This window comes from Hipposideros armiger, unplaced genomic scaffold (genome assembly GCF_001890085.2).
Source record: "Hipposideros armiger isolate ML-2016 unplaced genomic scaffold, ASM189008v1 scaffold_314, whole genome shotgun sequence".
NCBI classification, from domain to species: domain Eukaryota; kingdom Metazoa; phylum Chordata; class Mammalia; order Chiroptera; family Hipposideridae; genus Hipposideros; species Hipposideros armiger.
The window spans coordinates 1,259,335-1,276,546 of record NW_017731664.1 but is presented as its reverse complement, the minus strand read 5'-3'; the positions used below and the strand labels follow the sequence as shown (position 1 = coordinate 1,276,546).

Here is a 17,212-nt window from a genome sequence, read left to right as displayed (position 1 = left end):
TATATATATATATATATATATATAGTCATGGGACATGGAGTATAGTGTGGGAGTGCAGTCAAGGGATTTGTAATAGATATGTATGATATTGGGGGGAAACGGGGTGGTGGATTGGTGGAGGGGAGTTGTCACTTCGAGGGGTAAAAAGTATAACTATTGCACTGTGTTGTATAGCTGAAACTAATTCTAAAAAATGTGTATTTCATAATGAAAAATAATTTAATAAAAAAATTAAAAAAGAATGAATCTGCATTAACTTTGGGAACACCATCCACCCCACCCTGATGAATCCCTGGGACCCCACCCTTCTCAACTACAGTGGCATCACCAGAGGCACTTTCAACAGCTGGACAACCAGCTGGGCCCATGCACCTAAGAAGCCTCTTTCAGGGACTGAGCCTTATAGGCAGCCAGCAGGTGTCAAAAGCAATGGGGTGTCCTTTCCATTTCGCTAAACTTCCCCAAGCCTGATACTGGTGGCAGTGAATGTTGGTTCACAGTGAGGTCACCTCCACATGCCTACAGGTTCAGCACAGGCAGCAACCAACTGCATATAGCTTTGTAGCTCATACCAGGTAGCCCTAGGCCAGTCACAGACACAGCTGAAATTAGACTGCACTGAAGCCCCTCGCAAAAGGCATGAGAAACAAGACACCCAGAGGTAGGCTTCAGACCACACCACAGAACCACCCAATTAGCACCACATACAGAAAACCCAAAGGGGGTCTCAACAGGCACAAGAGCCTTTGGGGGCAAATCCACCTATGAGGAGTCATTCACCACACAGTAGTTCATGTGCTACGGGTGTAGCCAATCCTTACAGCCAGTCAGCCAGAAAGTCAATCCCACCCACTCTCATGCCAAAAGCAATCAAGGCTCAACTGCAACAGGTGGGCACATACAACCCACACAAGGGACACTTCTGGAACACACACAGCAGGTAATGGGTGAGGGTGTGTCACCTAGTACATAAGGACACCTGCCTAAGACTGACAGACATTGGAGATATACCCAATACATAGAAAGAAACACACAGAGGCAGACAAAATGAGAAAACAAATAAATATTTTCCAAATAAGAGAACAGGAGAAAACGCCAGAGAAATAACTAAATCAAATGGAGGCAACCAATCAACTACATACAGACTTTAAAATATTGGTTATAAGAATGCTTAAGGAAGAAAAAAGAAAAAGAAAAAGGAAAAAAAGAATGCTTAATGAACTTAGAACTTCAACAAAGAGATAACAAGCATAAATAAGGACTTGGAAACCATATAAAGAACCAGTCAGAAAAAAAGGATACAATAACTTAAATGAAGAATAAACTACAAGGACACAACAGCAGATTAGATGAAGCAAGGACTGAATCAGCAATTTAGAAGACAAGGTAGCAGAAAACACCCAATCAGAACAAAAGCAACAACAAAAACAACAACAAATCCAAAAAATGAAGATAGTTTAAGGGACCTCTGGACCAACATCAAGTGTAACAACTTTTGGATCACAGGAGTACCAGAAGGGAAAAGAGAATGCAAGGGATGGAGAACCTATTTGCAGAAATAATGAATGAAAACTTCCCTAACCTAGTGAAAGAAATAGACATAAAAACACAGGAACTACAGAGAGTCCCAAACAAGATGAACTCAAAGAGGCCCACACCAAGATACATCATAATTAAAATGGCATAAGTTAAAGAAAGACACAGAGAATCTTAAAAGCAGGAAGAGAAAGACAACTAGCTACTTACAAGGAAGCTCCTATAAGGCTATCAACTGATTTCTCAACAGAAATATTGCAGGCCTTTTTCCTCTTTTTGTCACCCCAATAAACTATAATTAAAACAACAACAAAAAAAGAAATATTGCAGGCCACAACGGAGTGGCACAAAATACTCAAAGTGATGAAAAACAAGGGCCTACAACCAAGACTACTCTACCTAGAAAGGCTATCATTTAAAATGGAAGGAGAGCTAAAGAGCTATCCAGACAAGAAAAACCTAGAGAAATCCATTACTACCAAGCCAGTTTTACAAGAAAAGTTAAGGGGATACAAAAAAAGGAAACATATAGATCAATATCCGTGATTAACATAGATGTAAAAATCCTCAACAAAATATTAGCAAACCAAATTTAGCAATACATTAAAAAGATCATACAGTACAATCAAGTAGGATTCATTTCTGGAATGCGAGGTTGGCTCAATATCCACAAATCAAATAAAGTGCTACACCACATAAACAAAATGAAAAATAAAAATCATATTAATAGATGCAGAAACAGCATATGACAAAATATAGCATTCTTTAATGATAAAAACTCTCAGCAAAGCAGGACTACAGGGAACATACTCAACATAATAAAGGCCATATACAACAAACCTACAGCTAATATACTCAATGGGCAAAAGCTAAAAACATATGACTTAAGATAAGTAACAGGACAAGGAGGTGCACTATCACCATTTTTATTCAACATAGTACTGGAAATCCTAGCCACAACAATCAGAGGAAAAGAAATAAAAGGCTGGAAAGGAGGAAGTAAAACCGTCATTATTAGCAGATGACATAACACTACATAGAGAGAACCCCAAAGATTCTACCAAAAAAAACTATTAGAGTTGATAAATGAATTTAGTAAAGTAGCAGGATACAAAATTTATATTCAGAAATCCATCACATTTTTATATACCAATAACAAACAATCAGAAAATTAAGAAAAACAATTCCATTTACAATTGCTTCAAAAAAAATACCTAGGCATAAATTTAACCAAGGAAGTAAAAGACCTGTACTGAAAAAATTATAAGATACTGAAGAGTGAAATTAAAAAGATACAAATAAATGGAAGCATATACCATGCTCATGCATAGGAAGAATATAATTAAAGTATCCATACTACCCAAAGCAATCTATAGATCCAATGCAATCCCTATCAAAATATAAAGACATTTTTTCACATAACTAGAACAAAGCATCCTAAAATGTAATATGAAACCATAAAAGACCCCAAATAGTCATGACGACCCTGAGAAAGAGAAACAAAGTTAGTGGTATCATGCTACCTGATATTAAAGTGTACTACAAAGCCATAGTAATAAAAAAGCATGATATTGGCCTAAAAACAGACACATAGATCAGTGGCACAGAATACAGAGCCCAGAAATAAGCCCAAGCTTATAGTTTCATTTAATCTATAACAAAGGAAGAATATATGATGGTTTAAAGACAGTCTATTCAATAAATGGTGCTGGGAAAACTGGACATATACATGCAAAAAAAAAAAAAAAGAATCCGGATCACCCTCTTACACCATATACAAGAACAAACTCAAAATGGATACAAATGTAAATGTAAGATCCTGAAACCATGAAACTCCTAAAAGAAAGCATAGGCAGTAAACTCTCAGACACTAACTATTCTTAGTAATATTTATATTGATATATCTCCTCAGGTAAGGAAAAAAAGAAAAAACATTTAAAAATGGGACTACATCAAACTAGAAAGGTTTTGCACAGCAAAGGATACCATCAACAAAATGAAAAGACGTCCTACTGAATGGGAGAAGATATTCACCAATGATACATCTGACCAGGGCTTCATATCCAAGATTTATAAAGAACTCATACAACTCAACATCAGAAAAAAAACAAACAATCTAATTTGTAAAATGGGCAGAGGACCTGAATAGACGTTTCTCCAAAGAGGACATATCTATGGCCAATAGACATGAAAAGATGCTCATCATCACTAATCATCAGAGATACCACAATTAAATATCACCTCATACTTGTGAGAATGGCCATCATCAATAAATCAACCAACAACAAGTGTTGGTGAGGATGTGGAGAAAAGGGTATTCTGTTGGTGGGATTGCAAATTGGTGCAGCCACTGTGGAAAATAGTATGGAGGTTCCTCAAAAAATTAAAGATTATGACCCAGCAATTCCACTTCCGGGTATTTATCCAAAGAAATCCAAAATACTAATTCAAACAGATATGTCCAACCATGTGTTCACAGCAGCACTATTTACAATAGCAAAGATTAGGAAGCAACCGAAATGCCCATCAATAGACCACTGAATAAAGAAGAGGTGGTACTTTTATACAATGAAGCATTACTCTGCCATAAAAATAATGAAATATTACCATTTTAAAAAACATGAATGGGCCTAGAGAGTATTATGCTAAGTGAAATGAGTCACATTGAGAAAGACCAATACCATACGATCTCACTAATATGTGGAATCTAAAGAACAAAATAAACAAACAAAACAAAAACAGACTCAGAGATATAGTGAACAAACTGATGGTTACCAGATGGGAGAGGGGTTGGGTGACTAGGTGAGAAAGATAAACGTATTAAGAAGTACAAATTGGTAGTTACAAAAAAGTCACAGGAATGTTAAATACAGTATGGGAAATATAGTCAATAATATTATAGAACACTACGTATAGTGTCAGGTGGGTACTACGCTTACAAGGGAGATCACTTCATAAATCACATAAACATCTAACCAGTATGCTGTAACCTGAAACTAATATAAAATAATATTGAATATCTACTATAATTTGTCGCCTTGCAGCTGCCGACTCAAATGCTCCTGCACACTGATGCTTTGGAGTCATAAGGAAGTGTCTTGGAAGGCTGAGACCCGAGGGACTGATCTCGGTAAAACTTCCTTATCCGGTGGTCTCAGAATGCTGAGGCCATCCCGGGGATCATACTTATGTGTGAAAGCACAACCCGTGCTTGATCACAATGAGTTTCGGTGAAGCAGCTGCCGGTCTAATGGACTCAATTAACTGGGTATAGATATTCAAATTGACTTCTTTGTGACAGGTGTAAATAACAGTTATTCTCCCGCCAGTATCTGGGCTGGCTCTCTCGGTCTGCAGAGATGAGATCCCTGGCTCGCAGAAACTCTACTTTTGACTCTTGTGATTTCTTAACCCTTCGCCGCCCCACCTCGAGCCCCCCAGCCCTTGTCACGCGGGACGTGATATCTGGCGCCTTAACGTGGGAACTCGAAGAGGGAGAGTGAGACTCCGAGTCTAAGAAAAAAGGTTTAAAGGCGATAGGGCCCCAGGGAAGAGCCGCAGCAGCTATTGGATAAGGAGATAGGGAATATCCCAGGGAATTTAACCAGGGTAAACGGGAATTTACTAAAAAACTTTTGTGTGAAAGAGTGTGAATGTGTGAGTGATTACAGCTTCACGGTGTTAACCACGAAGCTTGAGTGTGCCCCCGTCTGCGATTCCGTAGTCACGTTGAAAAAGACATAAGGGCGATTTGGCTGAAAAGTCAGCCTGGCCTGGGGCTTGTACAGGCACGCCTTTGTCAAGACGGACTTAAATTCCCACGAGGGAAGCGGCCAGAGGGGCATCTGAATGAAATTTGAGTGAAACGCTTACTTTCTTTCTTGTTACTAACATGGGAAATGCTGAGAGCCAAAACAGACCTTATATTTATCTGTTCAAACAGCTTCTTAAAGCTGGGGGAGCTCGAATTTCAGACCAGAGATTAGAAGAGCTTTTAAGGGTAATTGAAAATTATTGTTCCTGGTCCTTTAATTTAGGAATAGTAGACTTAAATGCATGGGAGGAAATCGGTGATGAACTCCATGACATACAATATTCAGGTGTTCCTCTCCCGGCAACAATTTGGATTACTTGGCAGATAGTCCTGTCAGTTTTAGAGCCTTTACAGATACGGAAGATGGAGAGGAGGACGAGGGAGAAGGCTATAATTCACCTTCAGTCCGCTTAGTTCCGCCTCCGCCACCAGCTACGGCGAAGGAGAGGGGACATTCCAGGCTCAAGAGGAAAGTGCTAACCCTTTCCTCCCCACAGCTCGCCCCTCCTCCCCCTCCTAGGAGAGATTCACAGACGCAGCTTTCCTCAGTAGAAAGAGCCATCCGGCATGCGCGTCTGGAGGGCGATTTGGAAGCTTTAGCTTTTCCTGTTATACTTCATGAGCGTGTTGCTCCTGGTACATATCCTGAAAGCCCAAACGGCGTTTATGAACCTCAGTATGAGGCTTCTCCTTTTAAGATATTGAAAGAATTAAAACTTGCTGTAACTCAGTATGGTCCTATTTCGCCATTCACCCTAGACATAATTCGTAATTTGGTGATGGAAATCGTTTAATTCCTATAGATTAGCATACAGTGGCTAAGGCATGCCTTTCGCCTGCTCAATTTTTACATTTGAAAACTTGGTGGACAGATGGAGCAGAAACCCAGAGTAGATACAACCAGTCGCATAATATTGCTATTTCTCAAGATCAGCTCCTAGGGACGAATAACTGGAAAAACACCAGAAATCAGCTAGTTATGGATGATCAGGCTATAGCTCAATTAAAAAGGATTTGTTTAAATACATGGGAAAACATAGAAACAGATGGTCAGGCTCCAAAGTCTTTTCAAAAAGTCCTACAAGGTCCAACTGAACCATATACAGAATTTGTAGCCGCTTGCAAGATGCAATAAAGAAACAGGTAACTAATTTGCAAGCAGCTGAAATCATTCAACAAATCCTTGCCTTTGATAATGCAAATGATAACTGTAAAAAGGCTACTGGGCCAATAAAAGGAGAGACTGATCTGTCAGGTTATATTGGCTTGTGTCAAGGAGTGGGAACAGAGCAATTTAAGGCTGTGATGTTAGCTCAGGCAATGGCAGGAATAGAAATCGGACAAAATAAATTCCCAGGAAGTTGTTATAATTGTGGGAAATCTGGACATACAAGAAAAGAGTGTAGAAAGAAAAATAAAAACAGTTCCCACCCACCTAATACCGCAGCTCTTAGGGAACCCAGACAGCCCAGACTGTGTGTCCCAAGTGCCAAAAAGGAAATCATTGGTCTTCGGAATGCCAGTCAATTTATAATAAAAACAGCACTCCACTTCCGGGAAACAGGAGAAGGGGCCAGCCCCAGGCCCAGACAAGAACGGGGGCATATATGGCACAGGAAATGCTTTAAAATTATCAGGCAGTGCCCCCTCTAGACTTAATGTCCAACAATTAAGTCCAGCTATGGAAGGGAGTGCTGCAGTCGATGTCTGTACAGCACAAGATATTTTATTACTCCCTGGAGAATCCCCGCTCCGTGTATCCACAGGAATTTTTGGCCCGATCCCTTCTAATACTGTTGGACTTCTCCTTGGTCGTTCTTGTTTAACTTCCAAGGGAGTCACTGTTCATACTGGGACCATAGATTCTGATTCTGAGGGAGAAATTCAAGTAATAATGTCCTCTTCAGTTCCCTGGTCTGCGAAGAAGGGAGAGCGAGTCGCACAACTGCTTCTCCTCCGGTATATTCTCCCAGGAAAAAAGGGGAGGCAGAAAAGGGGAACTGGAGGATTTGGAAGTACTGGTCAGGCAGGTGTTTTTCTAGTGGAAAAATATCAGAAATTCATCTGGTTTGTCAAATTAAAATCCAAAACAAAAAATTTAAAGGTCTTTTAGATACAGGGGCTGATGTTTCCATAATTAGTTCTCAAGAATGGCCAAAAAATTGGAAGGTACAGGAACCAAGCATTAACATAGTGGGAGTTGGCAAAGCTTCAGGCTTANGATCGAGAACCTATTTGAAGAAATAATGACCAAAAACTTCCCTAACCTGGTGAAGGAAATCGACATACAAGCCCAGGAAGTGCAGAGAGCCCCCAAACAAGATGAACCCAAACAGGCCCACCCCACAACACATCATAGTTAAAATGGCAAAGGTTAAAGACAAAGAGAGAATCCTAGAAGCAGCAAGAGAAAGACAGCTAGTTACTTACAAGGGAGCTCCCATTCGACTATCAGCCGACAATCCTACAGAAACTGCAGGCCAGGAGGGAGTGGCAGGAAATATTCAAAGTGATGAAAGACAAAGGCCTACAACCAAGATTACTCTACCGAGCAAGGTTATAATTTAAAATTGAAGGAGAAATAAAGAGCTTCTGAGAAAAAAATAAGCTAAAGAAATTCATTACCACCAAGCCAGTACTGCAGGAAATCTTAAAAGGGTTTCTTTGAGCAGAAGAAAGGAGAAAACAAACTAACTAATGGCGACCAGAAGTACGAATAATAAAATGGTAATAATTCTGTACCTACCAATAATCACTTTAAATGAAAATGGATTAAATGCTCCAATCAAAAGACATAGGGTAGGTGAGTGGATAAGAAAACAGGACCCATGCATATGCTATTTACAAGAGACCAACCTCAGATCAAAAGATACACACAGACTGAAAATGAATGGATGGAATAAGATATTTCACAGAAATGGAACTGAGAAAAAAGCTGGAGTAACAATACTTATATCAGACAAAATCGACTTTAAAATGAAAACCTTAATAAAAGACAAAGAAGGGCACTACATAATAATAAAGGGATCGATCCAACAAGAGAACATAACCCTAGTAAATATCTATGCACCCAACATAGGAGTACCTAAATGTATAAAACAGATATTGACCAACATAAAGACAGAGATCAACAGTAACACAATCATAGTAGGGGACTTCAACACCCCATTGTCACCAATGGACAGATCCTCCAGACAGAAAATCAATACAGAAACAGTAGCCTTGAATGACATATTAGACTAGATGGATTTAATCGATATTTTTAAAGCATTTCACCCCAAAGCAGCAGAATATACATTCTTTTCAAGTGCACATGGAACATTTTCCAAGATAGACAACATGCTAGGCCACAAAATAAGTCTTAATAAGTTTAAGAAGATTGAAATGATATCAAGCATCTTCTCTGACCACAGTGCTATGAAACTAGAAACAAATTACAAGAAGAAAACTGGAAAACACACAAATACATGGAGGCTGAATAACATGCTACTAAATAATGAATGGGTCAACAATAAGATCAAGGAAGAAATAAAAAGATACCTCAAGACCTAGGCAAATGAAAATATGATGACCCCAAATCTATGGGATGCCACAAAAGCAGTCCTAAGAGGGAAATTCACAGCAATGTAGGCCTACCTGAGGAAACAAGAAAAATCTCAAATCAACAGGCTATCTTTACACCTAAGGGAACTGAAAAATGAATGACAAAATAAGCCCAAAGTGAGTACAAGGAAGGAAATAATAAAGATCAGAGAGGAAAGAAACAAAATAGAAACCAAAAAACAGAACAAAAAAATACAAAAGATCAGTGAAAACAAGAGCTGGTCTCTTGAAAAGATAAACAAAATTGACAAACCTTTAGCCAGACTCATCAAGAAAAAGAGAGGACCCAAATTAATAAAATCCAAAAAGAAAGAGGAGAATTGACAACAGACACCACAGAAATACAAAAAAAAAAAGAAAATACTACGAACATCTATATGCCAACAAATTAGACAATCTGTAAGAAATGGATAAATTCCTAGAAGCATACAATCTTGCAAGGCTGAATCAAGAAAAACAGAAAATCTGAAGAGACCAATTACTACCAAAGAAATTGAATCAGTAATCAACAAGCTCCCCAAGCAAAAAACATCCCTGAACCAGATGGCTCCACAGATGAATTTTATGAAACATTAAAAAAAAATGAACACCTATTCTCCTCAAAATATTCCAAGAAATCCAGAAAGAGGGAAGGCTCCCAAGCTCATTGTATGAGGCCACCATTAACCTGATACCAAAACCAAACAAAGACATTACAAAAAAGGAAAAACTACAGGCAAGAATCCTCAACAAAATATTAGCAAACCGAATTCAGCAATACATTAAAACGATCATACACTACAATCATGTGGGATTCATTCCTGGTATGCAACTTTAGTTCAATATCTGAGATCAATTATCATGATACACCACATTAATAAAATGAAAAATAAAAATCATATGGTCATATCAATAGATGCAGAAAAAGCATTTGACAAAATTCAGCATCGATTTATGATTAAAAACTCTCAGCAAAGTGGCCACAGAGGGAACACATCTCAACATGATAAAAGCCATGTATGAGAAACCCACAGGTAACATCATATTCAATGTGGCAAAGCTAAAAGCATTCCCTTAAAATTCAGGACAAAGACAAGGATGCCCACTATCACCACTTTTATTCAACTTAGTACTGGAAGTTCTAGGCACAGCAATCAGACAAGAAAAAAAAAGATATCTAAATTGGAAGGGCGGAAGTAAAATTATCATTATTTGCAGATGGCATGATACTATATACAGAGAACCCCAAAGATTCCACCAAAAAACTATTAGAACTGATAAATGAATTGAATAAAGTAGAAGGATACAAAAGTAATATTCAGAAATCAGTTGCATTTGTATACACCAGTAATGAATGATCAGAAAGAGAAATTAAGAAAACAATTCCATGCACAATTGCATCAAAAACAATAAAATACTTAGGTATAAATTTAACCAAGGAAGTAAAAGACCTGCACTCAGAAAATTATAAGATATTGAAGAGAGAAATTAAAGAAGATAAAAATAAATGGAAACATAAACCATACTCATGGATAGAAAGAATTAGTATACCGGGTGTNTTAACAATAAGCCAATATTACTTTTATAATTGGAAAAAGTTCCAATAGTTTCCATTTTTCAAAACAAAAGTATCCATCTTAATCATCCTTCATCCATCCTGTCTTTTGTAACCAGAACATATCTGGATTCAGCATTGCATCTGAAATTGTCTCCTACAACTTTTTCATGAATGAACTAAGATAAGATAGCAACATATTACCCAGATTATAACACAAGTCAAATATATTGGCAATTGAGTAAAGAATTTTACTCAAAGCATAGGTGGCAACCAGCAGAAAACACACTATAGAAAGGCCACAGGGCTTTTCCACTTTTATTAATAACTTAGATGGCACGTAAAATGTACTTACCACCTATGAAGATGACCCAAGCTGTCAGGGATATCAAATAAGTTGAAGAACAAAATTGAGATTCAAAACGAGCTCAGTTGGGCTGGAATACTGCACTAAAATTAAAAAAAAAGTGAGATTTATAATACAAGATAAAGAAAAAATAACCTCAATTAAAATTTTAAAGGTCTATTTTGTGAGGCCAGAATAAGGGAAGCTTGGCTCAGCAGCAAGTCACGTAAAAACAAACAAACAAACCAAAAAAGATCTAGGGGTTTGAGTTGACCCCATCAGCATAATTTGAGCTAATAGTTTAATGTAGCTAAATTATTCAGCTATAAAAACTAGAGCATGATTTTAGGTTGTATTAATCAAAGTACAGTTGCTGGATCCCAGAACATAATTGTTGCACTGCAATCTGTGCTCTTCTCTCCTGGCGTCTCCTGTTCAATTCTAGGCACCACGTTTTAAGAGGGTCACTGAGAAAATGGAACACCTCCAAAGGAGGGCCATAAGATTGACAAAGGGGTGGGAAACCTTCCCATAAAAGGTGTGGCTATTGAAGGGACCAGAGACATATGCCATGAAAAAGAACCGTCAAGGGACATATAGGATACCCACTTGCTTTCAAATCTCAAGAGTGTTTTCCTATGGAAGGTATACACTTATTCTGGGTTGCCCAGGAGACAGAACTAAGACTACTGCCACCCAGTGGTGGCAAGGAGGCTGATTTTTCAGTAAACCTATCAAAAGGCTCTCTGACCTTGAGGGTCCTATAAAAAGCTGAGCAGGCTCATGAGGCAGTGAGTGTTTTAAGTCAAGGTTGGATGAACAGATATCCAGTGGTAGAATTATATTAACTGGGTCCTTTTCAGCTCTAAGATATTAAGTCTCTTTCTCCCATTCTCCATGCCATCACTTCCACTCCACTGCCTTCTCTGGAACAATGAGCCCTCTCTCTGCAATCAACACAGTGGCAAGGACAGTTCTGCAAGAAATGCTGGGAATGCCACCTCTTGTTTATTATTGTCCGAGGCCTATGGGTGGGGTGGGAAAAAATGCATTGCTTATAGCAGAGACAAATAACTAAGTCATATCATACACAACCCCACACTGGGACAAGATGTTCCCGTGGCTTTCAATCTCACGCCCTGTAAGTGGAAGTCATCACAATGGCTGCCAAAACCCTAAATGAGCTGCCACTATGCCTTCTCTGACCTCCTATCCTATTACCCTTAACCCCATTCACTCCACTCCTGCTACACAGGCTTCTTGGCCATTTCTTCCTTTCTTTTTTTTAAATCAAATTTATTAGGGTGACACAAAAAATCATGTAGTGGTTACCAGGGGGTGAGGGGGTAAGGGGGTGGTAGATGAGGGTAAAGGGGATCAAATATATGGTGATGGAAAGAGAACTGAGTGGTGAACACACAATGTGATATATAGATGATGCATTACAGAATTGTACACCTTGGCCATTTCTTAAATGCCAGGCATGCTCGTAACCTGAGGACTTTGCTGTTGCTAATTTCTCTGCCTGGAATGCTCTTCCATGAGATGATACCTGCATGGCCCACTCCCTTACTTCCTTCAGGGATGGACTCAAAGATCACCTTCACAATGAGGGCTTCCCTGACCACCCTCTTTAAAATTGTAGACCTTGCAGGCTGTTCCACTTTAAACTCCTCCTTATTTCAAAACTCCTTATTAGCCCATCATAAGGTTTTTCCTGTATTACTTAATATCACGTAACATTCTATTTTCTATTTTTATTTTGTTTTCCTATCCCCTATATTGGGCTATAAGTTCCTTAAATGCAGAGATCATATCTGTCCTATTTGTTGAATATCAGCCCTTGGAATATTGGCTAGCACATTATTGAAGATGACCCAAAGCTGGAAGGGATATCAAATATATTGCAGAACAAAACTGAGATTCAAAATGGGCTCACATGGGCTGGAATACTGGGTCTCAGTAAATATTTAATTAAATGGCCACTGCATGCCAAATCCATGCCATTTTCTGTAGTCTTGGTTTTTTCAACAAAAGAAATTTCAGATTTAAGAACCGGATCTCAAAATGATAACACGGAAGTGTGTCTTAGTAGTAAGATGTATGGTGATTTTGTTTATGTTTCTCAATTTCCCAATTTTTGGTTATGCAGTCATATTATATTAATGCTTACCTGGCCAATAATCATCTATTGAGGGCTTATCATGTGCCAGGCATTGTGATAGGCACTTTATTTGGATTAATTCATTTAATCCTCACAGTAGCCCTTCAGTTGGCACAAGTATTATTCCCATTTTTAAGATGAGAAAACTGAGAAACAACAAAGTGACATGGCATCTCTCTATGGTAACACAACTAAGATGAGGTAGATTCCAAAGTTCATGTTATTACACCCTGACTTCAGCATAAGATGAAAATTGATGATGATAACTAACATTCATTTTGTACTAATCATGTATCAAGCACTGTGTTAAATGTTTAAAACATCTCACCTCATTTACTGCTCACAATAGCCCTATGAGATGGAAATTATTATTATGATTATTTTATAGTACTAGACCCTCCTATAACATAATAAGCCATACACACTGTCCCACTTGGACTCTGCTTTGGTTTCATAAGAAGCATGTATTGATTCTCTTGTGTTCCAGCCAAGAGAAGAAGACCAAAAAGCAATCATCTGCCAGTCTTTCCTTGAACCCTCCACTCCATGAAGATTAGGCCTCCCAAACATGTGATTTCAGCCCTTACTTGTGCTGTTGTCCCTGTCTAAGATGTCCTTCTTCCCTCTGCCAACCCAATCCTACCATATTTTTCCCAAAGCACAGCTCAAATGCAACTTTCTCCAGGAATCCTTTCATGATCAGCTGTGCTTTGAGAAAAAAATGGTAGGATTGGGGGCCGGCCAAGTGGCGCGATGGTTAAGAACTCGCTTGGGATGCCAGAGGGCCCCGGTTCGGATCCCACATATGAGGGCCAGTGAACACTGCCCTCCACAGCTAAGATGCTGAACAGCAGCTCGACCTGGAGCTGGGCTGCCGTGAGTTGCTGGCAACAAGGTAGGCTGNAATAAAAAAATAATAAATTGAATGGAATCTCCACCAGAAAAAAAGTTTAGAAATTAACCAGGGGGTTACTCAACCCAATCAGCCTTCATCTCAGCAAGGAACAGAAGAATTAGGTTATTAAACAGAGACACAACAGCATTTTTTGTAGGGGCCACTGTCGCTGAGCTGCAAACTCCTGTAGCTCTCAAATGGATAAAAAACATGCCTCTATGGATTGAACAGTGGCCCCTATCTCAGGAAAAATTAGAGGCTCTAGCAGAATTAGAACAGATTCAATTAAAATTAGATCATATAGAACCTTCTATAAGTCCCTGGAATTCTCCAGTATTTGTTATTAAGAAAAAGTCAGAAATATGACAAATTTCACACACCACTGGGATTCCTTATAATCCATAGGGTCAAGCTATTGTTAAACGTAGTAATTCCACCTTAAAAACAGTTACAAAAACAGAAAGGGGGAGACAGCAAGGACCACCCATAGATACAATTAGCAAAAGCTATGTTTACCTTAAATTTTTTTAATTCTTCTGGTTCAAATACTGAACCACACCTTGGACAGACTGCAGCTGAGAGGCATTTCAACAACATGCTTAGTCCAAAACCTTTGGGAAAAGCTCCTATCTGGTGGAAATATATCCCAACTAATCAATGGTATTTAGGAAACTTGTTAACTTGGGGACGAGGTTTTGTTTATATTTCTCCAGGTCCAGAGGAGCGGGCCTTCGTGGGTGCCTAGCAGATGTGTCTAACCTTACCATGAACGATGGCTTGAGGAAGAAAAAATTAGCGCAGATAGCAGACATAGAACCTCTAATGTTCCAAATGTCCGGTCTATTGCTGACAACCATGCTGAAAACCACCCGGATAGGCCCACCCCCTGGAGGAAGCACTCCCAAAATGGAGAAAGCTCAACCTCCCACATGGGGGTAATTGAAAAAGCTGTCTCAGATGGCAGAAAAAAATTTGGATGAAAAAGGCTTAACTAAAAATGATACCAACATGCTAGTTTCTATGCTTGCAGTAATTTCAGTAGTAAGTTATCTTTTGCAAAGCGTTGTGAGTTAATTTTAATTATTGGGTTTAATTGCCCATTCCTTCTTTATTTACTTTATTTAAATCACACGGCTGTGGCCTATTTAAAAAACACCTATTTGCATTGGTTTAAAGACCCCCCATGTATCTCACTTTGTCACCAAACCTGGGAAGTTCCCAGATAGAAAGGAAATAACTACTTTAAAATATAACTGGAATATTTCTACTTATTGTGTTAAATCTTAACTTTACTGTAAATATCCAACAACTTCAGCAGGAGGTGGATTTAATAACAGTATGCTCACTTGTCACTCCTGCCTGGAGATGAAACGCTTTCCCCGGCTGCGGGAAGAGTTTTCTACTTTAAACCCCCTCCCTTGGTTAAATACCCTTGGAGAAGGACTTATGGGTACATTTCTAATCTTATTGATTTTATTGTTTCTGTTTTACCTAGTCATCTGCCACGGACAACAAAAGCTCAGAGAGGAAATAATCCGAAAACCACCTAGTCTGTGTTCATCATATTGCTAAAATCAAAAAGGGGGAGATGTCGCCTTGCAGCAGTCGCCTTGCAGCAGCCGACTCGAATGCTCCTGCGCACTGATCCTTTGAAGTCATAAGGAAGCATCTTGGAATGTTGAGACCCGAGGGACTAATCTTGCTAAAACTTCCTTATCCGGTGGTCTCGGAATGCTGAGGCCATCCCGGGGATCATGCGTATGTGTGAAAGCACAACTCGTGCTTGATCACAATGAGTTTCGGTGAAGCAGCTGCAGGTCTAATCGAATCAATTAATTGGGTATAGATATTCAAATTGACTTCTTTGTGACAGTTGTAAATAACAGTTATTTGCCCACCAGTATCAGGGCTTGCTCTCTAGGTCTGCAGAGATGAGACCCCTGGCCCACAGAAACTACTTTTGACTCTTGTGACTTCTTAACCCTTCGCCACCCCTCCTCCAGCCCCCCAGCCCTTGTCACGCAGGACGTGATAATAATTGAAAAAAAATAGTCATGGCGACGTAAATTACCACATAGGGAATATAGTCTATAATACTGTAATAACTATGTAAAGTGTCAGATGGGTAATGGATTATTGGGCTTATCACTTTGTGAGGTATGTAAATGTTTCATCACTATGTTGTTTTGTACACTTGAAACTAATATGATATTGTATGTCAATAGTACTTGAAAATGATTTAAAATTTTTTTTCAAATAATAAAAAAATAAAAACCATTAAAAATCCAGCGTTTTTTCTCTGTCCTCATCTAACTTGAGCTCGCCAGTATTTTACCTAAGTGACCATTCTCTCTTCCTTTCATCACTTGTCTGGCTTCCAGGAAAGCACATTCCATTGGATTTCTTTCTTCTACTCTGCCTGCTGCTTCTCAGTCCCCTTTGCTTGTTGCTAATCAACTCAACCTCTAGACTTTGGAGTGCTTTGGGACTCAGTCCACGGACCTCTTCTCTTTTCCACCTAAACTTACACTGGGTGTTTCAGCCAGCCTCATCACTCCCAAAGTTCTACTTCTAGGCCAGACCTTTCCTATGCACTTCAGGATTGTATATTTAACTCTCTACTTGACATTTCCAGTTGAATGTCTAATAGGTGCTTCAAACTTATCTAGTTCAAAACTAAGCCCTTTATATTTCCCCCTAAAACCTACTGTTCCCACTGTCCATTCCATCACAGTTAAATGGCAACTCGATTTTAGATGCTCAAGCGAAAAACCATGGTGTCATCCTTGACTGCACTTTGTCTCATGCCCAACATACAGTCTGTGAACAAATCCTACATACTCTGTCTCAAAATACTACAGATTCGGACCATTTCTCATTGGTTCTCATATCCCTGCCATTTCTACTACCCTTCTCCAAGCCACCACCATCTCTCACCTGGATTCCTACAGAAGCCTCCTAGCTGGTTCTACTTACACCATCCCCTCCCCATTCAGTTTATTCTCACATGGCAGGTAGAGTGAGCCTATTAAAATCTAAGTCAGATTATGTTATTCTCTACTAAAAATTATTCAATGATGCCCCTCAGAATAAAAGCCAAAACTGTTACAATAACCTGTGAAGATCCACATTATCTGCCCCCCCCCATTACTTGTCTTCATTTATCTCCTACCACTCTTCTCCTTGTTTTCAACTCCGCAGCCACATCGGACCCCTTGCTGTTCCTCAAACACACCATGTATGATCCAGTCTGAGGGCCTTTGCACTGACCCTTCAGTGCCTTGAATGTTGTACATCCAGATAGCTGCAGATCTAGATGG

At 39.1% G+C, this 17,212-nt stretch overlaps 1 protein-coding gene across 3 annotated transcripts in view; it reads right to left on the bottom strand.

Moving 5' to 3' along the window:
• PAK3 (p21 (RAC1) activated kinase 3) overlaps positions 1–17,212 on the bottom strand; it is a 362,804-nt gene that overhangs the window by 290,943 nt on the left and 54,649 nt on the right. For 2 of the 3 annotated variants that reach the window (XM_019660229.1, XM_019660231.1), the window contains exon 2: positions 10,843–10,937. The gene's annotated coding sequence lies outside the window, so the exon portion shown is untranslated. The remainder of the gene's footprint in view (positions 1–10,842; positions 10,938–17,212) is intronic. The other variant, XM_019660232.1, reaches the window with a different exon arrangement.